Source organism: Prionailurus bengalensis, chromosome E4 (assembly GCF_016509475.1).
Source record: "Prionailurus bengalensis isolate Pbe53 chromosome E4, Fcat_Pben_1.1_paternal_pri, whole genome shotgun sequence".
Classification (NCBI taxonomy): Eukaryota; Metazoa; Chordata; class Mammalia; order Carnivora; family Felidae; genus Prionailurus; species Prionailurus bengalensis.
Window position 1 is genome coordinate 28,336,812 of NC_057360.1, and position 26,839 is coordinate 28,363,650.

The window sequence follows — 26,839 nt, forward strand, 5'->3', positions numbered from 1 at the left end:
AGACCGAATCCCCAAACTGGGGCTTCATAGCTAATCTACTTGCAGTTTCAACTTCACCCAGAAATGTAGCCTTAGTCCTAACCTTAACCAGTAGGTCAGGAATTTTCCTATCAGAGCCAAAGTGTGGCGGAACACGCCGGCCCTCTCCATCACACCCTCATCTTCTGCCCACCCCGAAAGGAAGATGAGGTGATCCACATAATAAGATTCCTGCTCTTCCCTCTCAGGGAGAGCTATCTTGCCCGGAGAATCCTTTCCTTTTACCGGTAACTTCATCGTCCCATACTTACTCTCTAAAAGTGTTGCATGTTGTACAACTCCTCCGAGCTCCCCTCTGCTAGCTAGATGGGATGCTGCCCAATTCATGAATCATTTAATAAAGCCAATTCAAATGTACTCAGTGAAATTTTGTTTTTTAACAACCTCAAGGGTAATTCAGAAACTCCCCAATATTAAAAGATATTAATCATAGATTTCAACTAGTTAAGAATCCTTTAAAAATATATTTTAATATAAAATATTTTAATAAGCAAACATTTCAATAATCCACAAAGTAGAGCTAATGTTCCAGTTAAACTAGATGCTGAAAACTGAAGGGGGTAACACATGCAGCAACGCCAATATTTTCATTAAATGTATTTCTGTCTCTCTATACCGATAATACTATTAACTATAGAGCTTTCGTGGTCATTTATTGGAAGAGTGTCCTGCCTTAATTTAAGAGAATTCAAATATGCTAAAATTACTTAAAGATGAAAGCTAAATAGCAACTTTTGAAATCCTGTTTTCATTCAAACACCTACCAAAAAATAACCAACAACCTTAAAATTGTTAACTTTTTAAAAATCTTTATTTATTTTTGAGAGAGAGACAGCATGTGAGCAGGGGAAGAGCAGAGAGAGAGGGAGAGACAGAATCCGAGGCAGGCTCCAGGCTCTGAGCTGTCAGCAGAGAGCCCGCCGTGGGGCTCGAACTCACGAACTGTGAGATCATGACCTGAGCTGAAATAGGACACTCAGCCGACTGAGCCACCCAGGTGCCCCGAAATTGTTAACTTTTTTTTAATGTTCCAAGGATTTCAAAGGTGTAGCAGAGCAAATTTTGCCACCCTAAGATGTCTCTTTGGCATACCGATTATTATTTTTTAAGCTTATTTATTTATTTTGAGAGAGACAGAAAGCAAGAGGGGGAGAGGCGGGGGGGGGGGCAACGAACGATCTGAAACAGGTTCTGTGCTGACAGCAGGGGCTCAAACTCAGGAACTTCGAGATCATGACCTGGCCAAAGTCAGATGCTTAACCACTGAGCCACCCAGGCACCCCGGCAGACTGATTATTTTAAGCTAGTTATTTTTAAGAAGCTGTGGACACATAAGGAACTTAGCAAACCAACTAGAAGTTACCTTTTTGTAAGAGATATTTAAAGGAATAAGGGAAATATCCATTTGTAAGCGTGTCTCCCTCAGTAGCAGAGAGAAGGGAATGATTAAATCTCTAGAAAACTTCATCTGTAGAGAATGCATGGACTGAAATCTGCATAACGACCTTACTCTTTTTCGAAGTGCTTTCCCTGGTAACCTTTCAAATGGAAAAGTTGCAGTCACAGCTTTATTCTGGAGGAAGACTGGAGTCAGCTACTGTACAAGTTAAGATTAGTGGTTCCACAGAACTTTGATTAATTTATAGGCTGCTGCCCCTGGGCTCACTTCTGCTTCTCATTTTGGAGTCTTTATGAAGTTCCCTTAGAAAACTTTCTCTTTAGAATCCTAGATTTTGCTCGTATCTGGAATGTGGGCTCCTTAATTCGAATTTCATTGTCACCTGAATCTATATGCTACACATCATTCTCAAATCCATTCCTGTTGTGGTTCCTTCGACATCTCCCCTGCCTTCCGCACACTATGGACTTTCCCCCCATAATTTTCATATGTTTTTTGTCATGTCAATGCAACTTTTTGGTGAGATGGAGGTGAGGTACATGCATATTTATATCAAGCAGCTTGTAAGGTGAATTTGTATTTGAGTCAGATGGAATTAGCTATTTAGATTTATCAGTATCTTTTAAGATGTTAAATACTGGTCATCTAGTAAAAAGTCCACAGATTTATAGTAAGATATGCAAACATCAGGGCTTTTTTTTTAAATGTTTATTTATTTTTGAGAGAGAGAGAGAGAGAGAGAGAGAGGGAGAGAGAGAGAGTGTGAACAGGGGAGGGGCAGGGAGGGAGGGAGACACAGAATCCGAAACAGGCTCCAGGCTCTGAGCTGTCAGCACAGAGCCCGACGTGGGGCTCGAACTCAGGAACGGCGAGATCATGACTTGAGCCGAAGTTGGAGGCTTAACTGAGTGAGCTACCCAGGCGCCTCCAAACATCAGGGCTCTTAAAAGTCTAAAAAGTCTAAAATTAACTGATTGAAAGAAATACAAGGATAAAAACTCTGTGTTTCCAATATATTATAGCCATTCCTGGATTCCTGACTCAAGAAATATGTGGCCTTTGGTAAATTCTTTCCTCATTTGATAAATGGTATATTGCTATTATTATTTATTTCATAGAGTTAGGTATCGCATGAAAGGTGCTCAGGAAATTTTATTATATTCTCCATATATGTTAGGTGCTATAACAATAATTATTGTAATCACTATTAATCATACTATTGGTTGAAGATTAGCAGATCAATGTATTTAGCACAGTCAGTAGGCAAACTATTTAACAGCATATTTATATGTGCTAAGCACTCTTACAACCAATTAAACATATTAATTGACTTAATTTTCACAATAACCATTGTGAGGTGGGTACTAATACTCTCCATTTTTCAAATGAGGAAATCGAAGGACAGAGAGGTTAAATCATTTTCCCGAGGATAGACACAGCTAGTAAAAGTGGGAGAGCTGGGATTCAAACCCAGGTATTTTAGGCCCAGTGTCTGGGACCTAATCACACACATAACATTCCTATACTCCCAGACAGAACCAATCACCAAATGTAGTACAAAATCAAAGGGTCTTAATAACATTAGCAATTAAGACAGCTAAGAATATAATAAATAACATTTAAGTATTTGATGGAGAAAATTACCAAAAAAGCTGCAAAATAAGTGACATAAAAGAAACCTGAAGAAATGAAGAAAGATATAGGTGTTAATTTTTACCAAATTTATGTTAAATACAATGCAATTGTAATAGATATTTTGCAAGGGTTTTCAGTAAAATTTTATGAACTTTTATAAAAATCATGTAAGAAAGTAAAGGACCAATAATTGCTAAGAAAATTTGGGGGGGAAAAATGAGATGGGCAGATTTGTCCTACATGATGACCTACTTTAGCCAAAAACAATATGATTAAGACAATGTGGTATTGAACAGGGAAAGACAGACCAATCAGGACACAATAGAGAGCTCAGAAACAGATCCAAACATATCTGGAAGCAGGGGTACCTGCCCAAAGGGGAGAGAAGATCAAGGAAACAATGAATGTTAATGAGTGGGGGGTGGGGAGAGGGGGCTACCCAGCGAGACTGGAAAGGATGATTAAAAGCCTTCAAATTCCTGTATTATTTTATCTAAAAAGAGTAACAACAAAAACAGCATAAAGCAGTGTTAAGACGTGATGAAAGCGAATGATAGATGGTTATGTGCAATATTATTCTTTGTAGACATTTCTACTACGTGAAATATTGCGCAACAGTAAAAAAAAGTGTGGAAAGCCTCGGTAAGTACATGACATTTATAGATCAAAAGGCACTGGACAATATTCTCTACCATCTCTTGTAGTTCTCTGAATGCTAGAAATAGAAAATTATTGTCTTATCATGATCTATCTCAAAACATTTACTCTCACACTTCATACTAAAGCACAAAAGGAATTCCCTTCAAATTGGAGGGAAAAAGGACATCCACTTTGCAACTACTGTATAGTATTATTCTGAAAGCTCTAGCACATGTAGTGGCAGTGAACATGTAAAAGAAATATTTATTATGAAGAGAAACATATTAGTTGCAGGTAGAATTAAATATCTAGCAAACACAGGGGAATGCTGGAAGGTGTTGCACAGAGAGAAGCTCAGCAAAAGTGCTGAAGGCATGATATATATGAAGAAACCAACGGCATTAGAATATTTCAGCACTACCTTAAATGTGCTAAATTAAACGGAAAAATGCCTTATTTATAAGATTAAGGGAAATGTGAAATACCTGTAAGCTACCTCATCAAGACATATACAAGACCTTTAGGGAACAGCTTGAGCTACTGTAGAAAGGGATGGGTCAAAACAGAAAAGAACACATGTGCACATATGATTTTCTTTAAAATATTACAGGTGGGTTGGAAATGGAGTGATTATTTAATTAAAATGTTTGAGTATATTTATTACTATTCTGGAAGGGAAAAAAAATATCTCGCCCTATGTGAAAAGAAGCACCACATAGATGAAAGACCCAAGTAAGTTCATCGAACTTCCTCTGATTATGTTTCTTCTTTTGTCTCAAATGTACACCCTCCACGCACCCACTCTTCATCTGACTCACCCTTAAATATCCATCATTACTTAGGTTAGATATTACTTTCTCCAAGAAGCTCTCCTTGAGCCTTGCTACGCACCCCCAAGACTGGGTTTGACCCCCATCCTGCATACACATTTCCCTATCTTAAGACTTATCTCTCTAGATTGTAACCATCAGTTCTGTAATCAGAAGTTGTGGAAGGCCAGGCACCATGTCTTAGTCACCACTACAGCCTTAGTGCATTTCCACTGGATGTCTAAATAACTTAATGCTTCCCCAAGCTCCTTTCTTGCTGCCTCCCCTTTATTGCAGCCCCTCTGCATTCTCTTCTGGCAGTTCCTCACGCTAAGTGCTAAGATTTTCAAGAGTACCTGATAAAGTTTCAGAGCTTGCATCTAAAATGTTCTCAAACAGCTGTTTGGTTGTGGATCTCACCAAAACGCTGGGGTTATGAAAAGGTGGTACATGGGGGCGCTTGGGTGGTTCAGTCGGCTAAGCGTCCGACTTTGGTTCAGGTCATGATCTCACGGTTCATGAGTTCGAGCCCCACGTCAGGCTCTGTGCTGACAGCTCGGAGCCTGGAGCCTGCTTCGGATTTTGTGTCTCCCTCTCTCCCTGCCTCACCCCTGCTTGTGCTCTGTCTCTCTGTGTCTCTCAAAAATGAATAAATGTTAAAAACAAAACAAAACAAAAAAAAAGAAAAGGTGCTACATGACGATATCCCTCTATCGTCTCTCTTTATCCCTTAAAATCTCTTCTGCTCATAGGTTGCATTCACAGTTCTTATTTATTGCTTGACTTCTGGATAGTACTTTTCCCTTAAAAATGACCAGACTAGCAAGTTTCACCCCCCTCCCTACAGTGGTTCAGGGTTTTGTTCTTAGTGGTGACCAGCAGATAACTACAGTGGCATCTTACTTTGTCTTGCCACTCTCCTTTAGTGACCTTTATCTTTAATACCTCATGGATTGTCTTATAAAGGTTTTTCTCACGGAGTAATTTTCACAGAAGTGTGTGCCTTCTCCAGCCCCCACTCTCCCACATCAAGTGTGCTGAGGAGACCCCTGAACTCTGTCATCTGGATGACACCCTGACCCGACACTTAAGCCTCAGCACCACCATCTTGTTGGTGGTAAAGCAATCATCACACAGCAGCCAGAGTTCTCAAATCTCCCTCACACCCAGACCCCGAAGCCACGTGGCTTTGTAAGCAATGAGGCCGATCCCTTCTGCACGACCACCCTTTCATTTCCTTCCCTGCTTCTTACCTGTTCCGCCACCACTACCCCAAGGCATCAAAACAGGCCAAATATGGTCTTTTCTCACACAAGTCCATCTCATAATAGTTCATTCTCCCCAGAGCACAGCAGCTTTAAGTCCTGATACGCCTACTAAACACTTAGGTATTCCAAGGTCTTTAGGTACACAGCACCTGTCCCTTTTTCCCAATATTCATGGTTAGACAATTGTTGTACCTTCTGGTAACACTAGAGGCATAACTACCTCCTGAAAAACACTGAGCTGGACTTTTCTGATTCTTTATGTGTTTTATGTTGTTTGTTCTGAAGCTGGCATAAATTTGGCCCCTCAGTTATCATGTTGAGATCCTGTCTGTCCATTCTGTCCCCCCTTCCAACACCCAGCCATTCCTTACCCTTTCAACCAGGTACCATCTTGCCATCTCTCAACAAACACAGTACTTTCTGCTGCTTTTGGAGAAATTATACATTACTCTAACATGAATTCTTGCCATTGAATCATATGCTTTTACCTTTCTTTTTGATGATAGACTTCAAGGGACTGTGTTTTAAGAATTTTTCTTCCCTTTCCATGTCTTGTTTAGTGCTTCGCTCATAACAGATGCTGAAGAAAATTGGTTGAACTAAAAATAATTATCTATGGGCTTTTGTTAATACCCCATATTTTAGTTAAATAGACTTACCAGATTAAATAGTTCTACAGTACTATTTTTTTTTTTTTACTTCTTTTAATTTTATTCAGGACTGACAAGGAAAAGAGAAGTTCCTGATCTGCGCAAATTATATTTTAAAAATCACCTCTAAAAATAACAATCAAAATATTATTTTAACACAAAACAATTTAAATTATTTTAGCTGCAGAAAAACATTAATATTGTAAGGCATAAGAGAAATATGTTAGAAGTGGGTGAGAAAAAGAACAATATAAATTCAGGGTATGCTCACTTAGCAACCTAAAAAAAAGAGCAAGCCTTTCAGAAATCAAAGTGAAATGATAATCACATCTGGTCTTTTTAAAGCTATGCTATATAGCAAAGAACCTAACCAAACACTAAAGAAAACAATATGGTTCCAGAAAAATATGATCTTAATCAAAAGACAATTAAATAGTGTCTTGAAAAGACGTATTCATTTCAGAACTTTTGCAAAGTTGTACATTGTTCTTCCAGATCGCTGGTTTTAAACCACATCAGAATCACATATGAAACTTAGGGAAAAAAATCCACCCCAGAACAACTAAATTATTGTCTTCCACGGGGAGGGGAGGGGAGTGTGCGCATGTATTTTTAAATATCTACAGAAGTGATTCTAATTTATACCCCTGTGACAGGGGCAGCGTTTATGGGTCTAAAGCTATGCAGTGTGGGGGAAGGGGGCTTTTAGGAAAGAGAATACAAACTTAGGGACTAAACCCAATCAAGTGGGGGGTCCTGAAGCTGAACTCTCATTAGCCTGAAGGTAAATCTGCCTCTGTTCCTTTATGTTTAGGATGACCTTGATTAGAGCACCTCTTCTAGACTGGCTGTGGTATTACTATATTACTATGTTTTTATTGCCAAAAAAAAAAAAAATAATAAAATAATTTTCATTGCCAATAATAAAACTAATGGCCAACACTGTTATTTAAAAACAATTTTTTAACATTTATTTTTGAGAGAGAGAGCGACGGAGTGTGAGCAGGGGAGGGGCAGAGAGAAAGGGAGACACAGAATTTGAAGCAGGCCCCAGGCTCTGAGCTGTCAGCACAGAGCCTGACGTGGGGCTCAAACTCACCAACTGCGAGATCATGACCTGAGCCGAAGTCGGACACTTAACCAACTGAGCCACCCAGGTGCCCCGGCCAACACTGTTATCTACTGAATATCACTCTCTCACTATGTGCCGGATATACTGCTAATCCCTTCCTATGGATATTTAATTAAACATTCACAACCCTATGAGATTGAGCACAACTAATTATCCCTGCTCTCTGAATGTGGAAACTGAGGTTTATTGAAGGAAAATAATGTGTTCAAGGTTAAACAGCTAACTGTTAAGGCTGAGATTTAAACTATTAACTCAATTGCTTAGAGCTAACTATCTGGGATCAAGACGATGGACACTATTTTTCAAACTTAGAATTCTTCTCAGTTACACACCACTGAGTATGGATCCAAACCTGGACATGCCATTCTGCGAATACTTGCTGTTTTACCGAGTTGGACTGGAAAAGAATAGATAGGTGCATCAAAACAAATGTGTCAATTAAAGTCACTAAGTCAAAGGGCTGTTTTGACATTTTGTTTTAACTTCAACCTCATCACACTTCCTCTTGGCCCAGAAGCCATGTGCCTGCAGTTCAAACAGTATTTCACAAGATGGCTCCCTTGCTATCCTCAGTTGCAACTTACATAATAAAATCCTGCAACACTGTTGTAAAGTTGCAAATCTATAGGAAGTTACATATTTCTTTTTCTTAATTTTTATTTAATATTCATTTTTGGATATTTATTTATTTTGAGTGAGAGAGAGAGTGTGCATGAGCAGAAGAGAGGCAGAGAGTGAGGGAGAGAGAGAATCCCAAGTAGGCTCCGTGCTGTCAGTAAAGAGCCCCATGGGGGACTCAATCCTACGAACCATGAGATCATGACCTGAACCGATAGCAAGAGTCGGACACTTAACCAACTGAGCCACCCAGGTGCTCCAAAGTTTCTCTCTTTTTTTTTTAAGTTATTCATCTCTTTTGAGAAGTGGGGAGGGAGGAGCAGAGAGAGAGAGGTAGAGAGAGGCAGAGGCTCAAACCCTCAGATCATGACCTAAGCCAAAAGCAAGAGTTGGACGCTTAACTGTCTGAGCCACCCAGGCACCCCACAACTTATATATTTCTTCAGCTGGTGTTTGAACATATCTAAAATCATGAATGTCTGATTAAATTGCTACCAAGCATTTCTTGCTAACAAGATTCTTTTACATAACCTACACAGAAAGCTAAAAGTTGAGAGGAAATTTCCTTTGCAAAATAATTTTGCCAAGAAATGATAATAATCTACCTGCACATCATTTCCTAACCTCCCCAGGTTTTTCTTTAGTAATTGGAAGTTCATCCTATCCCCCTTTTCACCCATGCAAAGATGTGCTTGGTGAGATGCAGGAGGATGGAGACAGCGATGATGCGAGGGGAGAAGAACAAGCACATTTAGTTCTAGAGCTCTGTCCGCCATTCCCTGGTGAGAACAACTCAAAGTGAGGACAACCCAGAAGGGAGACAGTTCATTTCAAAGTTCTTCTCAGTCCCGACATGCCTCTCACAGAGAGGGCATCGAACCGTCTTAGATTTGAGTCTGAGTGTTTTTATTTATTTATTTATTATTTCTTTATTTTAATGTTTATTCATTTTTGAGAGACAGAGACAGAGTGCCAGTGGGGGAGGGGAAAGAGAGAGGGAGACACAGAATCCGAAGAGGCTCCAGGCTCTGAGCTGTCGGCACAGAGCACGATGTGGGGCTCGAACTCACGAACTGCGAGCTCATGACCTGAACCGAAGTCAGACGCTTAACTGACTGAGCCGCCCAGGCGTCCTGAGTCTGAGTGCTTTTAAAGATGTGCATTTTTGATAAAACATGACCGCTAAATGCGGGCCAACTATCTGTTCAAGGTGTGATGAAGTGTTTCTATAAATGGCTGCAAATTCTTGTGCTATTTAACTGCCTGTTACCTGATTCTCCCCTTTTCCCAAGAAAGGAAAAAAGTGACCCAACAGCATTAAAAAAAATGAGGAACTACTTCTTAGCAAAAAATATGAATGACTAGCTTTCCCACATTTTGAGAGAGATTATAAGCCAGGAGTCTGAACTTCTATGATAACACATTTCCTGGCAATCATACTTTAAAGGTATTGTTAAAAGAGTTTTCCTATAGGAACTTCAGTATAATTTGATGTCATATTACTGACCCTACTTGGCATCAATAAATAAAAACTGTACTATTTATCGGCAAAGATTCTCTCGTTGGTCAAAGTCTGTTCAGGCTCTTCTGGGCTCCCTGTTTTGACTAAACCTTGGGCTCCTTGTATCCTTCCATGTAAAGTCCTGTTCTAGCAAGAATCCTGCTAAGTCAGTATAGACAGAATCCCCCATCCTAAATATCTGATCACCCTCTGTATCTGATCGAGTTCCTTATTCGCCACCACTGCCAAGGTGATATCTGATCACCCGATAGGCCTTCAACAAGAATCCTGAAAGTTGTTGTGGCCCCAATCCTCCTTTACCTTAATGTTTCGTCTCAGTACTTTTCTATCCACTGACACCCCTCTCTTCTCCATGGCTGTAAACTCCTGCTTTGCCTTGCTGTATTCAGAGTTGAATCCAATCTCTCTCTCCTACCACAAAAGTCCACTCTAGTGGTTATGCCTATCACAATAGTCCTAAAGAAAACTTGCCTCACCTTCCTTTACAAGTGTCATTAAATAATTTTTTAACACTATAAGTGGTAAAATGATACGATATAATTCATCTATCATCAAAAGGCCCTAAAGGTAATACAATAGACATTAAATTAAAATTAAAATTAAATTAATTTTTTTTGCGTTTTAGGAAGTTCGACTTTGTAAGCGTTAATGATCTGAATTGCCAAAACAGCTATGCTCTCTTTGGTTTGCCATCATTTTCCTCTAATAAAGTCAAACACACTCACTCAAGTTTATTTCCAAGTATACGGAGGTCAGTATAGCACAGTGCTTAAGACTGTAGGCTCTAGAGCCCAATTATCTGGGTTTGAATGCTAGCTTTCCCACTGTATCACTGAGAAAGTTACTAAAAAATTACTAAAATGCCTCAGCTTCCCCATTTATAAAACAGTAATGAATATTATGTGACATAATACACATGAAGGTCTTAGTATGGTGATTGACCCATGGTGGTGAGTAGTCCCAATGAATATAAGCCAGCTAAAATCACTCTCCTGGCCATAAAAAGTCACTTTCATGGCTCAGGTACTGCTGAGTGTCAGCTATTGATAAAAATTATGGTGGCACTGATGGTGATGTTGATGACAATTTTACTTTTTCACTTGAGACGTGTTTAAATTTAGAAGGAGTTGAGCCAACATGGTTTTTTCATGTTCCTCACTTTGCAGATTATGCGGGAGCAAAAACAGTGACTTGCACTGATAAAGTAATCCATGAAACGAAGTGCTCTAAGTTACCGCAGTTCACCATTCACTATCACAGCCAAGCAGGCACTGGCAGCGATCAGAATGTTTCACCCTTTATTAGCAAGTGGTAAACACAATAATAACTGTACCACAGCGTAGGCTGCTGTTCTGGTGGGACTACTTTGACTTCTCTCATAGGACTGGTAGACAGTGTCTTGTCTGAGATGGTCTATTATTTGTCTAAATTCACAATATAAAGTGCCATGAATTGAGGGGGAAAGGCATCAGAATTTTTTTTAATGTTTATTTTTTGAGAGAGAGAGACAGAACGCGAGTGGAGGAGGGGCAGAGAGAGAGGGGAATACAGAATCGGGAAGCAGGCTCCAGGCTCTGAGCTGTCAGCACAGAGCCCTGTGCGGGGCCCGAACCCACGAACTGTGAGATCATGACCTGAACTGACGTCGGACACTTAGCTAACTGAGCCACCCAGGTGCCCCAAGGCAACAGAAATTTTAAAAATTTTTAAAGTTTATTTATTCTGGGGGGGGGGGGGGAGGGACAGACAGAAAGGAGAGGGAGAATCCCAAGCAGTCTCCACGCTTTCATCGCAGAGCCCAACGACTCATGAACCGTGAGATCATGACCCGAGCCTAAATCAAGACTCAGGCACTTAACCAACTGAACCACCCAGGCATCTCAGGCATCGGAATTTTTTTCAAGCAAAACTGGAAAATGTAAAAGTTGAAATAACCAGTCGAATTCTAATGGCATCATTACACAAATACAAAACACCGAGGCCAAGGAAATTCAAGTACTGGGGGGTCATTAGGTAGCACAGGTTGGAGACATAAAATGCAAAGTTTTCAAGTATTGAGTGTGTGTATTTATTATAACTTCACTTGAAATTAGGGTGTAAGGAACTCTGCTTGCTTTGGCTATGACCTTGGGGCAGTGATGCAAAACTCATCAACTACTGCCTACGTCACACAGAAGACAGAATGTGGAAGCCAACCTACCTGAAAGATGCATAATTATCCAGATACTGACCCTGAGTGATGACAGCTGAAGTTGGGTCATTTAGATGAAAGAACACATCACCGAAGTCATTAAGGGGCATTGATTAAAGTCACTCTAAATTCAACAGCCATTGGCATCTTTAAGATCCATCTCTGCTATGAGATTAGATTCCTGTGCATTCTTTGATTCTGACAAATGAAATTTTCCTCAAACTAATTTATTTGTGCATCTTATTTTTTTAAAGGTACACTGCAAAGAAAACCAAGGATGTACATTTACATATTTGACAACTATCTTCTCAACATCAAAACACTACGGCCATTTAGCTAAATATCATACAAGGTTTTCTCACACATGGTAAGGATAGATATATTTCACTTAGCTCAATATTTATAAAGTAAAAAGAGGGTTGGAGGGCCGATTTTCTGCAAACTACTTGTAAATTTTCCAAAGGTAACACTGGCATAGCCCCTTCATCTAGAAAGGTGGAGTCTAGAACTAAGCCCTCAACCATCAGGAGGTTCACTCGAAATTTATGGTGAAACATAATACTCTACTTTTTTTCAACATCTGATGCAATATAGGTCAGAGGTTCCAAGTGCCAACACTGTAGCCAGGCTTTGTGGCTTTAAAACCTCACTAATGCCACGGACTCACCGCATGATTTAGGCGTGTTATTTAATCTTTCAATGCCTTGCTTTGCCAATCCAAAACTGGGTATCTTTTTTTCAGTTGATTCCCAAAGTAACTTTCTGGAAAAGGTGTTTTAAAACTTATTTATACCAAGGCTCAGGAATGTTAAGTGAAACACATAGAGGCTAATCAAAAGTGGCACAGCCAGTGTTTTCACAGAGATCTGTCCAACCTCAAAGTCCTGCCTTACTATGGAAATGAGCTGCCTGCCCTTGGGTACAACCCACCACCCCCTGCCCCACCACAGACACACACACACACACACACAGACACGCACAAATAGATCCCCCTGTTTTATATCTGTTTGAAATTCATAAATTTATTTTAAAGAAAAGATTCCAGAGGATGGGAGAGGTGATGTGTGGAGGGGATGTGATAACCCACTGTTCCACAACATGCAGCAGCCTAACGTCTTAATTTCTTGCACACTTTCATTGGACCTTGAAGTGAAGCATGAGCACAAAAAAAGAGAGATAATTAGGAGAAGTCTTGATTTTGCCCTAAACATCAACTCTTAATACATTTTTCCCCTTTCTGTAATCTTTTCACAGCTGTGAGGACTACCCGAGGTTAAGTCCTTTTTAGTCTGAATTCAGTCTGGTAGAAAGCCTAACCCTGGCAGGCAATAAGACTGTCTCAAAGACAGCTCAGAACAGTAGCTAGAAAAATTCTATATCCTTGTTTCTGCAGCAATTCAGAGTGTATAGATGGAGAATATGGGAGGATATTCCACTCAGGAGAGGGAAGTGGACTGAAATGCAACTATACTTATGTTAGTCTGCTACAAAGCCTGCCCACGTTGAATTAAGGAGAAAGAACTTTTAGGCCCCATCTCCAGTATATGTCCACAGGTTAGAAACACAGATCCAAAGTGAAAGCAAGTAATATAGAAAACTAGAAGAGAAATATCATCTTTAGACTCCTTTAAAATTATACCTCCTACTCCTGGTCTATTTTTTTCCCCACCGCTATATAATTAACATGTAACATGCTGTATAATTTAGTTCCGTGTTAAATCTCTCTCTAGCTTTTTGTCTGTTTGTCTGATGTATTCCAAACATCTAGATACTACTTAATAGTTGCTCAATAAATATTTGCCAAGCGAATGAATGAATGAACGAATAGGAAGAGTGCATTTCTGAAAATGGTGCAGAACCCAGAATATGTTTGGAAACCGCAATAGGAGACAATAAATCATTAGATTATAAATCTGGAGTCTAAAGCCAACAAAAAAAATGAGTTTACTGGCATCTAAAGACAAAATTAAGTAAAGAAAAAGAGATGGGGGAGGATAATATAATATTTAAAGGAAACTGTGCAATTGCAAACTTAAAGTCTGTATTTAAGACAATTAAGGAGAATTGAAATAGTAGGAATTCTAACCATTGCTTAAGCTTACAGAATACAAACGAATTTCCAGATTTACAGAAAAAATAAAGGTAGAAAGAATTTTAAAAGGCACATAGTAGAGAGAGAAAATTGAGAACAAAGAACAGAACAGCACAAAAAATTGTCAGTGTCCGTGATGGTGGAAAAACATAATCATTAGAATAGAATAATCAAAAATAAAATTAAACAAAGGTTAAAAAACCCAACAAAATAAATGAATCCAGTGCAAGATTAAAAGGAAATCTTTAATTAAAAACAGAGGCACTTATGGAAAATAGGTTACCAATAAAGGAAAGAATATCAGGCCAGTATCAAACTTCTGTCTAACAGCAAATGTCAAAAGATGATACAGAAAAATCTTCAGGGTTGTGATGAGGAAAAGTTGTGATTCCAGAATCTGACAAAATGATCTTTCATGCAAGAAAGCCATTTGCAAACATGCAAATATTTATTCCACTCCTGTAGCTTCACTGAAAAAATTGTCTCTCTGAGGATTTATATAAGCTAATAATTGTGAGATAAACCCTCCTAATGACAAGGTATTTAAATGATATGCTGAATTCTTTCTCTCACAGTTTAAGTGACACATGTTGGATCTCATGCTGGATTATACAACAATTAGATGACTGGATCACGTTGCCTGGAGAAAGTATACAAAATTGTTCTTTCCACTTTACAAAGGTAAAGCATCACAGCACAACAAGTAGCCATTCCAAATGACAAGTAGATTAAGGAAGGACTTTCTGTATCTTTGAGGTTCATAGTAAAAGATCTGAGGGGCACCTAGGTGGATCAGTCAGTTAAGCATCTGAGTCTTGGTTTCAGCTCAGCTCATGACCTCATAGTTTCGTGAGTTTGAGCCCTGTGTCAGGCTGTGTGCTGACACCGCAGAGCCTGCTTGGGATTCTCTCTCTCCCTCTCTCTCTCTGCCTCTCCCCCACTCTCACTGTGTGTCTCTCTCTCAAAATAAAAAAATAAACTCAAAAAATTTTAAAAAAGATCTGAGCCACTGTTTTTAGTTTATTTATTTATTTATTTAAAATATGAAATTTATTGTCAAATTGGTTTCCATACAACACCCAATGCTCATCCCAACAGGTGCCCTCCTCAATACCCATCACCCACCCCCTATTAGTTTTTAATTTGCAAGACTAATAACCTATCCAATGACAGACATGCCAACCAGCTTAAATTTATAATATCCATAAGGATCATGTTAAATATTTCCAAAAATCAATGATTAGGTATGATATCAACTTATGTCAACTACATCAAGTAAGCACACACTGCAACATGACTATAAAAAGCATAATCGTATCTAGTTACTTTCCTTTTTTATACATTTGTGCATTTTTCTTTTAATCATACACTACTATATATGAGAAAAGACCAATCTATATATGCAATTTGATATATAAAATAGTCACGATCATGGTTTTTTAAAAATCAAGCATGGAAAAAAGACTATTAAAAAATAGTACTGGATAAAGGAAACGTGAAATCACATACATACATATCTATATATACACACACAAAGACAGATACAGATATATTATCTACATAGCCATATACACATACAGATATGTTATAGAACACTTAAGTATCCAGTATTGCACTGTTCCTCATGACAAAAAACTAATGGCCATTAAAGGGGACAGAGATATGACATATCATTTAAATGGAATAATATGCAGCTGCTAAAACAATAAAGCAAATCTTCAGGACGTGATGAGAAAAAATTTGCAGGACATATTACACAGAAATAGCAAAGCAGAGAGTGGCTTTCACTTACATAATAAAGGACCGTGTATATATTAATCACACACACACACACACACACACACACACATTTATATGTACGCCCAAATGATGTCTAGAATAATAACGAGAAATGGTAACAGTGGTGGCCTCTGTGTAGATGATGGGGGGAGGGGGCTCAGATGCAGGCAGAAGACTCCGCTGTCACTCATAGTTTTTACACTGCTTGTTTCTCACTTGTTTACTCATGTACCTGTACTCCTGATTTAAATTTTTAAGGAAAGGTATACAGCATTTGACTTTAAGAGAGCATACCATTAACTATTTTCATGCCCAATGTTGCCACATAAAAGAGTATTATTTCTTCTCTGTATTGACATCAGCAAAACACCTGTCTTGAGTTACCTTGATTTATATCTTTCTTAGATTTATATCTTTTTATCTATGAGTTTTGAATGGCACTTAGCATGGCACGCCTTCAGACTTTCAGCAAACATTTATAAAAGTCAACCAGGAAACACTGCAGAAAGACAAAGAGTTTGTGAAACATAATGTATAATCAGGCCTATGCTATTTTTTCTTTCGATTATTATCCATAGTAAGAGTATCTTTATTATGACAACCTCCTTTCTATTATCATAAATGCACCATTTCCACCCCCTAAAATATCCCCCAAGGAATATATTGACTCTTGTTCCTGGCAGGGAATTTTTTCCCCCCAAGTCTGAATTTTTGAAAGGCAGAAAGTCATGGATTGGGATTGGTCGTTCTCTACTTTTCTAAAATACAGCATTTTTCATCGTGGTTACAGCAAACAACTCAGAATACACAGGAGTTTGGAGAACTGAAAATATCTAACACTATAATATCACTCAGAGCTCAGCAATAGAATACGATTTTCTTATTTTAAGAACTGTAGTTTCACATGGTTTCCTTCTGAGCACTATCCTTAGTTCTCCAAGCGATCATTTAGTGTGCTAGCATCTACATGAGCATATTTTTGCTATGTTTCTAAAATGGATTTTTACCCATATAAATTTGAAGTACCACAAAAATTATATTTTACATCAGTCTGGAAAAAAAAGTAGAAATTATCTAAGTCAATGGCTTTAAACCCTTTCTAGGAGTATGGATACCTTTGAGGACCTGATATACACTGTGGACCCCCTCTCCAGAAAACACGAAGCTTATCCATATGCCTTCCAGAAGTTCACGAGGCTTATTTCAACCTTCATTAGACAATGAGGGGAAAAACCAGTATATTCTTGAAAAATGATCAATATTTTGTACATGGCAGTTAAACATTGTTAAATATACTATCCTCTGAGTTTTCATAAAATCCTATGAGATAGTAAGCATATTTATTATTATTCACCTATTAGGAAGCCATTTGAATATTCACATGTGAGGAAACTCAGAAAATGATGTGGTCAAAATCACACAGTGAATAAATATTAGAATCGAATCTCAAACCTAGAGCTTCTATTTATGAACTCTATCCTTTTTTCCTTGCCTTACACTCTTTCCTTTAGTCCAAGGTTGGCAAACTTTTTCTGTAAAGGGCCAGATAGTAAATACTTCCAGCTTTGCGGGCCATATGGTCTCTGTTCTAGTACAAAGCAGCCAAAGATAATACTAAAATAAATGGGTGTGGTTGTACTCTAATAACTACATAGCAGGTGGCAGGCTGGATTTTGCCCACGGGCCACAGTTTGCTGACCCCTGCACTATTTTGCCTCTACACCAAAAATAACTCAATCTTTTATTTTCCTACATTTAATGTTTTTATCATCATGATTCTGACTTTGTTAAACGATCATTACTAAAATACATGCTAATGGAATCCCTAAATAACATCACCACTAACAGCAGAATTTCTGCCTAAAAGCTAAAATTAGAGTTTTACATATTAATTTTATGCTCATTTTAAGATCGTTTCATGGATGAAACCACCATGTGGGGACGTTGTTTGCGAACACAATCTCTAATAATTCAACAGAAGCCAATATTACATATGAAAAATAAAAATTCCATTGCAGTGCTGGCATTAAGGGAGACATAGTTTGGAAAAGCAAAATGTAAAATATACTTTCTGTCAACGTTTAGTTTGTTGGAATATCAAGTAACCTTTAAGAAGGGGTATTCAGTGAATGTATTTGTTTATAGCATTTATTAAGACTATCACCAAATATCTGGGTTCTTCTGAGCACAGGGCAGGATTGCATTTCCCCACTTACGGTCTTGAAGTTGGTTTGGCCCCCATGTCATGTGAGTGAAAACAGTGTGTGCACTTACTGAAGCTCCATGAGCCAGTGTGCAGGTTCCCATGCACAGTTTCCCATGCTCTGGTCCCTATGCCAAAGTGACCAGGAAAGGCCACGGAAAGAGGGACGAGTGTCACCCGAAGTCTCTGAGCTAGAACAGTGGGCAGGGCCCTACTGTTAATCCACACTGAAGATACAGTGTGAATAAAAAATAAACCTTTATTTTGTAAATCCACCAAGATGTGGGGATTGTTTGTTACAGGAAATAACTTAGCATATCCTAACTAATATAAAGGCTTACATTTAAAAAAATCATATAGCAAACAGATTTACACAAATATCAATCTTTATTATACTCAGCTAATAGTAATACCTCAAGGTTACATTATATACTATTTCAGGGATCACACTGTGGATTATCTATAGGTCACTTAAATAACCAATCAGCTCATTTCATTAAACCAAAATACACGTTAACTGCATGAAGAAACTAGTCAAATCTGGCACTTAGCATTGTGATAATAAGTGGTTTGAGCAAACCCTAATAAATTACATGAAGGCAAACACGATATGTATTATAAGAGTGAAAATGGGTGCATTCAAGGTGTAAGAAAAATATATTTCTTTCTATGTTGACATTAGTAATATAAATAAATGTGCAAAAAATAATATTGGCTTATTTTAATAATAAGGTAATAAAAATTACTCTAATAAAATCAGCTTACTCTAATATACTGTCATTCAGGATGTAAACTATTTTCACGTACATAATCTTATTTAACCTTCACAGTAGCTCTGCGAGAAATACTAGCCCCACTGACAAACAAGAATATTAAGGATAATAGAACAGTGACTAGATCGATAATACAACCCTAGCTAGTGGCACAAAAACCTGGACTTAGATTTTCTGCAGTGAAATCTGATGTCCCTTCTATTGGATCATTCCTTTAAAAAAGAGGGAGAGGGGCGCCTGGGTGGCTCAGTCGGTTAAGCATCCGACTTCAGCCAGGTCACGATCTCGCGGTCCGTGAGTTCGAGCCCCGCGTCAGGCTCTGGGCTGATGGCTCGGAGCCTGGAGCCTGTTTCCGATTCTGTGTCTCCCTCTCTCTCTGCCCCTCCCCCGTTCATGCTCTGTCTCTCTCTGTCCCCAAAATAAATAAATGTTGAAAAAAAAATTTTAAAAAACAGGGAGAAATATGTTCATCCTAAACTATACTATGTGAGTAAAACTAATGGAAGTGTCTGCATAAGTATGCCCAGCACATTATTTAGCTGTGATACAATGTATATTAGGAGATCCTGCCCAGATCTATTATTTTTTTTTTAACTTAAAACACAGCTCCCATTATCTACAAATGCCCCTGAAATTACCTATGAAAACACACATTCTTTGAACCAGCAATTTGGGCAGCTTATGACTTTCATACCCCTCCTTTCCTTTTTTTCTTCTCTTGCCGCTTGCCCTTGGAAATTTTACGCTTTGATAGCATAGGGGGGAGCCTACGCGCATTAAGGGAGAGGTGAAACACATCAACGAAATTTGCCCATGTATTTGTTGCTTTTGTTTTGATAATAAAATTGAAGGTGGAAGAGGCTGAAGATTTGTAATTAATGTGCATTTTTGGAAGACCTGTGACTTTCAATTGTTCCTATTATCAGTGTTTCCTCCCACCCCCAATGGGATGTCAGAACCAAGAGTTGGCTGCGTGAAATTCCAATTTCCAGTTAGAATTAGTCACGTGTACATTGTACTTCATATCCACCCAAACCACCATACTTGCACACGAACCTCATTTGGCACAGGTACGTCTTTTGTAAACATCATGCTACATTTACAGCACCGCTTAAATAACAATGCCAATTTTCCAAGAGTAAGTTTGCACAAGTCTAAAGAATTTCACACACACAAAAAGGATTGGGAAGCAAACAAATATGTAGCATAATTACTAGCTGAAAGGAGACAGGTCCAGACAAAAGTTATTATCAAATGAATTATTTGAGGCAGTTACAAAAAGTATTTTTTTTTGATAATCATCTCACCTAGTTTTAATCCCATTCAGAGCAGTGCTTGGACATTTGGTGGTCAGTCAGATGCTCTACAAAATCGATAACCCATGGTAAACCATGCTCCGTGTCAGTGGTTGAGAAGGGGGGGAAGGCAAGAAAAAAAATGGATCCTGTGTCTCTTTCAGGGCATGAACTTTGTGACAATTGCTTGCTTCCAATTTTGGAGTAATTTCTTGATCACAACATTTGACAGTGATAGCTTTCCAGAAGATTAAAAATAGGTTATTGCAAACTTTTCAAAAGTATGCTGAAACATACAAAAGCGTATTTTTTTCAGAGTACAAGGAGTTCCTGATGTGAACATACCCAAGAAATGAACGACCACTATGCTATCATCATAGCCAGCCCTCCTCTTTCTGGGACCTTCAGTTTCTGTTAAACCTATACTGTCTTGCTGTGTGTTTTCCTGCTACCAAAACCAAACAAAAATGCTGCCTCACTCCCGGGAAGATTATATTCCTAATGTTCCTCAACCTCCTTCCAATCAGCACGGGATTCTAAGAACTAAGGGTTCTGAATTGAACTTCTTTGTGACTGATGTAACAAATGTATGCCCTGAGAAAAGATGACTAATCTATTTCATTATTTCTTTGGAGTCTACAATATATTTATGTAATAATTCTGCTCTATTGCATATCAAATGTGATTTTGTACTCTGCAAACTTAACTACCATTCAGAAGATACTTTCTCTGAGAAATGCATGTTAACTTGGAAAAGAAATAAACCTATGTGAAGATTTTGAGTGACAGGAACATAGGTTAATATCCTGAGATAGGCTCTATTTTCATTAATTTAAGTGGACGGGAGGAGAAACAGAATCAAAGATCCAAAACAATCTCTTAATTTCAACGTCTGTGTTTCAGCTGCACAAGGCCAGAATTACTTACTTTGGAAAAAATACTCATCCACTTTAACAAACTGGCATAAAGGAAAATGCGATGAGATTGTAGGGTCAGAGCTAGAAGTCACCTTGCAAGATTGCCTTTTAAGTTGCCTAGAAACATTTAATTTTCCTTTAAAATGGGTTTCCGAAAACCAATCTGCAATGCTCTGAGGACAGCCGAGAGACTAGTGAAATGCCACAGAATAACGAGCGTACTACATTAATAAGATAACACTCAACACCCAAAGCTTACAACAACATCATCCTCTGGGAGAATGCTCTCTGTCAAATTCTACACCACCGTTTCAAGTCTATTCATTTCCCAGTTCGGATTGCGGCTTCATGAAATCACCAAACTGAACAGAAAGTAGTCTGACAATTTTCCCCTCACTCTTTCAGTTGTAGCTTTCTACCATATCCGACAGAAACGGTGGACTCCCTGCTAAAGACATGCATAAGGCCTCCCAGTTTACAATATAGCCTCTGTCTTTCCCAGACTGACGTTTCTTTGATTTGGAACCGCTGGTTAAAGTGATTCTAAACCTTTACTTTTTTTTTTTTTCCGTTTTTGTTGTCGTTGTTGTTGTTGTTGTTATTTGTTGTTGCTCTTTTTCTAATCAATTAGGCATTATGTTAAACAGGCGAAATAGGGGTTCACAGTAAATGTGTGGCCATCGTCATAACAGCTTCATCAACTGAATCTAGGTAAAAGCGAACTGAAGGCGGTGGGCTGGTTCAAAATACAGGAAAAATAAACGTAGAAGCTGCATAACTGATTTCAATCTCTACACTGAAGTGGTAGAAAACAAGAGTCCTTTGTAAATAGGAGAACTGCCACTCCAAGGAAATGTGTTCCATAAGCCTCAACATGATGCTTACAGGATCTTACAGTTGCTAGAGTCCACAGTGGTGCCCTTGTTATTTGCATTCTGACGCTCAGAGATCGTGACTGAGCGATAAACTTGGGCAAATCCTGGCCCTGGCATTCCAATTTACTTTCCGCTGGGGAAAATCTCATTATATTTGAATGCCTTCAGGTAATAAAATCATCTGACATCTTATTCTAATCTTTAAACCGAACTCAAAGTATTATCCATTGCATCATTTTTGCCAACAGTTTGTCCTAGACCGTAAGTGATTTCTTATTAGCTTTCAAATAACTTGGAAGAGAAAACACGAGTAGTCCCCCTTTGGCACTGTTCTTAGGGATAAGTGTATTTCCATCAGCGAACTTTCTCTTTTTTTTTTTTAATCACATGTCTGTCGAGGTGGTGGTGAGGAGGGCAAAAAGGGGACAGATACACGATTTACCCTCCTCGCCACCACCTCCTCGGTTCAAGGCGACATCTTCGTTCACAGGGACTGATGCGACAACCTTCTCTCTGGCCTTCTTGCTTCCCCTCGCGCCCTCCGAATGGCAGCTGAGTCACATCATCCCTCTCACGTGCTTAAATCTTTCAGCGGCTCTTCCCACCGGATTCAGAATGTTGCCATGACTTCCTGAGTCCCAGACGCCCTGGCTCCTCTTAATCTCGCTAACCTTGCTTCTTCCTCCACGTCCTGCCACGGGGACTCATCCGTATCCCTTGAACATGCCCACGTCCGTCCCCCTCAGGCTCTCTGCCATTGCCGGCCCTCTCCCTGAACGCATCTTGGCTCTTCCCTACCTAGCTGCCGTCTTCTCATGCTTTGAGGTCACCTGCTCAGAGAGATCTTAAATCAGCCTCCTTCGGAACACCTCCCCCCACGTGCTCCCCCCTCTATCTACTATCACCACACATGAACTTCTTGGGTGGCATTTATTGTCATCAGTAATGGTCTTTTTTTTTTTTTAATGTCCTGATTGATCATTCGTCTACGAGTCTACCACCTTGCGTTCCTAGTCTGTCTGAATCAAAGAACAAACAAGCAAAAGTTGAGGGAAGGGTGAAGCTTCCGAATAGAACACAATGTATGAATCTTGCCATTGAAAAAAATTCTTTCCACGGGCTAGACTAGCCCTGTCTAGGAGTTGCAAGCCTGATGCTTAAATATTCATTTCAATACTCAACTTCTGTTAGTCACCAAGGCCTGTTGAATCCTGCAGCTAATTACTTCAACATTTTGTCTTCCTCTCTTCTTGCAACATCAACTCCAACCATCTCAGTGAACCCTCCCATCCCCCTTCTGTGGGTCACTGAGACGGTCTCCTAATTGCTCTCTCAACTGTCAGTCTCCACGCATCCTCTTCTTGACAGATGCACCTTCTAAAGTCACTTGCAAGCTGTCACTTCATTCTCCAAAACAACTACAACCACAAAAAACCCAAAACCAACGGATGTTCTGTCTTATTGTAGTAGGTCCCAAATTCTCAAAACTCAAATTATATTCGGCTGAATTCTTGCCATCTGAACCAGCCAATAATATTAACTGCTACTCCTTTAAACAATTCCTCTACGCAAATTCTTACTTTTCTATCCGCAAAATAAACCAAGCTCATACCTCTTTGTATTCTTGCTCAGTCGCAGACCTGGGAGGCTATCTCCCCCTCCATCGACCTCAACCAAAACATTTTCTTCAAAGCATAGTTCAAATCCAACTTCTCTAATTAAGCCTTCCGTCCCAGCTCCAGCCCACATGTACTTTCCTTTTGCTCAATCTTACTCCGTTGTTTAAGCCACTGTTACATATAACATTTCCTTATACAAGACTCATTTCTGTTATTCTTCAGTTATTTCATAAGTGTACATTATATCTCCCAAGTTGGATTGCAAGCAGGGACTGTATCTTTTATGTCCTGGCAGTGGCAGAAATAGCACTGATTCAACAGGAGCCACTGACATTGACTTGCTGATTTACATGGTTCTGAGGATAAATCCCTTCAACTGCAAACAACAATTCTAGATAACTTGCAATTCCCGAGTAGAACATACTGTTCCCTAGCCCTAATCTCTCCCACACAGACTCCCAGTGCCTATGATGTTCCCCTTCCACCTTCACTCACCTGGAAAACTCCTAATTCTCTTTCCAGTCTTCCTTAAGATAACATTTACTAAGAAAAGACAAGTATCCCTTGTCCCTTCCTTATCCATCTACCTATCCCAGTATCTCTGTAACATGTAGCTCCTAGATGTTCCCATTAAATACTCTTAACCCATAGCATGTGACACACTAGATTATAAATGACTGTTTGTCCACTGGCCTTCCTGACTGGTCTGTGTGCAACTTAGGCTCAGCCAATTTATCTTTTATCTTTATAGCAGCAGAATGATGGTGCTGTATTATTTGTTGAATAAATAAATGAACAAACTAACAAAAAAGTTGGTCATAAAATCTGTTAAAAGAGCTAAGAATGAGGGCGCCTGCATGGCTCAGTGGGTTAAGCATACGACTCTTGACTTAGGCTCAGGTCATGATCTCAACGGTTCATGGGTTTGAGCACAACGTCGGGCTCTGCGCTGATAGTGCAGAGCCTGCTTGGGATTCTTTCTCTCCCTCTTTCTCTGCCCTTCCCCCCCTCAAAATAAATAAATATTTTTTTAAAGAGCTATTAAGAATGTGGTATAATAGGTCAATTTAGCATTATGTAATTTACAGCAAACCACAGTTCAGACCATTTAGAACGCCTATTTGTTATTAAATTCCAAAAATAATTGTTAAGCACCCCCTATGGATCAAGCATTGGGAATGCACAAAAGATGCAAACACAGAAAAATCCCTAACCTCACAGAACTACTTGCATCTTACTAAGTGAGGTGGGGAGGAGTATGGTGTTTGCTCTGCCTCGTAAAGCACACAAATGCTCTCAGTAGAAGGTTTCTTTCTGCAAAGATGCTAACGCTGAGATGATGCCAGCTTGGACCAAAATGGCGGCAGTTTGAATGGTGAGTATCAGTTTAACTGTGGATGTGCTCTGAGGTAAGAGCCAACAGAATTGACTGATGACTGGAAGTGAGGTTTGAGAACAGCGAAGAATGGACTGGAGCCTGTGCAACTGTGGAATGGAATTTGTGCAGGGTTTGGAAGCATATGAATTTGGAGAGTATGTAGATATATGAAGAGAAACTGTAAAATTAGGCCTTAAGTTTTAATAATCTGTTTTGTATCATTAAACTTCCCTTGGGCATACTTCCAATGATAATAACAGTCCCTTTGGCTTCTTAGGCAAATTGATAACACCAAATAGACGCATCTTGGACAACTGTAGCTAACACAGCTCCATCAAGCACTGCCTGTTCCAGGCACCGTGTAAAAGCCCCTGTAATTTATTCTACAAAACTGTCTCAAATTCTTTTTTTAAATAACTAATGCAATGCAGCCAGCGCTAGAGGTTACAATGTCTGTGATTGTTAAAAACCACTTCAAAGCTCACATAATTATTGTCATTACAAAGATTAATAATTATACTTTGAATTTTATTGGATGATGACTTAAGTGTCAAAAGGACACGCATAAAGAAGCCAAAATTTTTATCCTGCCCTAGATCATAATCTGTTCTAAGGTCATAGGAGATGACCTTGACCTAGGAGTAAAAGACCATGGAGGAAGTGTGGGTGACCTAGAATGACTTAATCCACCTAAGACTAAAGACTGAGATAGAACAGTAGAGAATGTGGTCTGTTGTCAGGTAGCTACCTAAACAACCTAAATAATCAGCTACCGTGCTTAATGGCTATAATTTGGGGTAAGGCTGGTAATAATGGTTTATTTTTTCATGTGTTGAAGTATATGTCTGCAAAACTTACTGAATTTGGGATTCAAGATATGAGACTGTTTACAAACATAGGATGCAACAGTAAGTCAGCATAATGACTAAGTCTCTTGCAGAATAATTTAGTGGTGGTCATGAAGAGTTATAACTTGGACTTTTGAGTTTTCATTGGGCAGAAACAAACCACTCTCACTGAGTCTGTGAAGTTTCTTTTCTCTTCTAGACTCTAAGTAGTTTACACAATAAACAGTTATTTCCATAGTAGAAATGGCCAAGATGTCTAAGCTCTGAGGTTAACCTGTCATTATGGTTAGAAATCCAGGTTGCCATTCTTCCAGATTTTCACAGCCATACCACTTTTGACCTAGCTGCTGGAAACGGAAAAGTAAATATAGTTCCTTGACCTCTCAACAAAGGCAAAAATCAACACGCTCAGGTATTTATTTCACTGGCAAGTGATCCAGCACAAAGAGTCATTATGGTGGATTTGGATAATGACAAGACTCTACAAATTTTTTTTTCCAAAGGAAGATTTTAAGCAAGAGTTCATCCATACATTGTCTCTGTCCTCTTATTTAGGACTCTGATATAAAGTACTGATTTGAAAATCTTATCTACTTCATAATTTATCAATGGCATCACATAATAATATGAAAACTCTTAGAATCGTAATTCACACCCCAAAATCAGACATCAGGCCCATGAGAGGAAATCTCATCACAAGCATATGTCGAAGGGAAGAATTCTTCCACTTAAAATTCCTTCATAACTGGGATGAGTCATTTCCTTCCCTATCTTGAAAATTATGTTTTAAACCCACCTCCTTCCATGTAACAAGACAGCTGTAACCCTTCCTAATCCCCACGGCATGGCAAGCATGGATTTCTCTATGGGGTCTGTATTTATAGCCTCTGGATATTTCTTGGGCACTGAATGACTAACTACCAGAAGAAAAGTCATCTATATACACCCTCTCTGCTTCCTAGAAAGTGCCGAGTGTATGCACAGTCAAGCCCAAAAAGAGACCCTGTTCCACTATGAGGTCCTTTTTAGCATTGTAACAAACAACATGAGTAGAAGGCAAACAGCGAGGGTTTAGACTTTAATTCTTTTTGTAATCTTCATATTTCGGTGTTGGTTTTTTTACACATGTGCACTACTGCAAACACAATATATTTTTAA

At 39.0% G+C, this 26,839-nt stretch overlaps 1 protein-coding gene across 2 annotated transcripts in view; it reads right to left on the bottom strand.

Moving 5' to 3' along the window:
- Nucleotides 1-26,839, bottom strand: part of KCNK2 (potassium two pore domain channel subfamily K member 2) — a 124,376-nt gene that overhangs the window by 58,754 nt on the left and 38,783 nt on the right. The window lies entirely within an intron of this gene.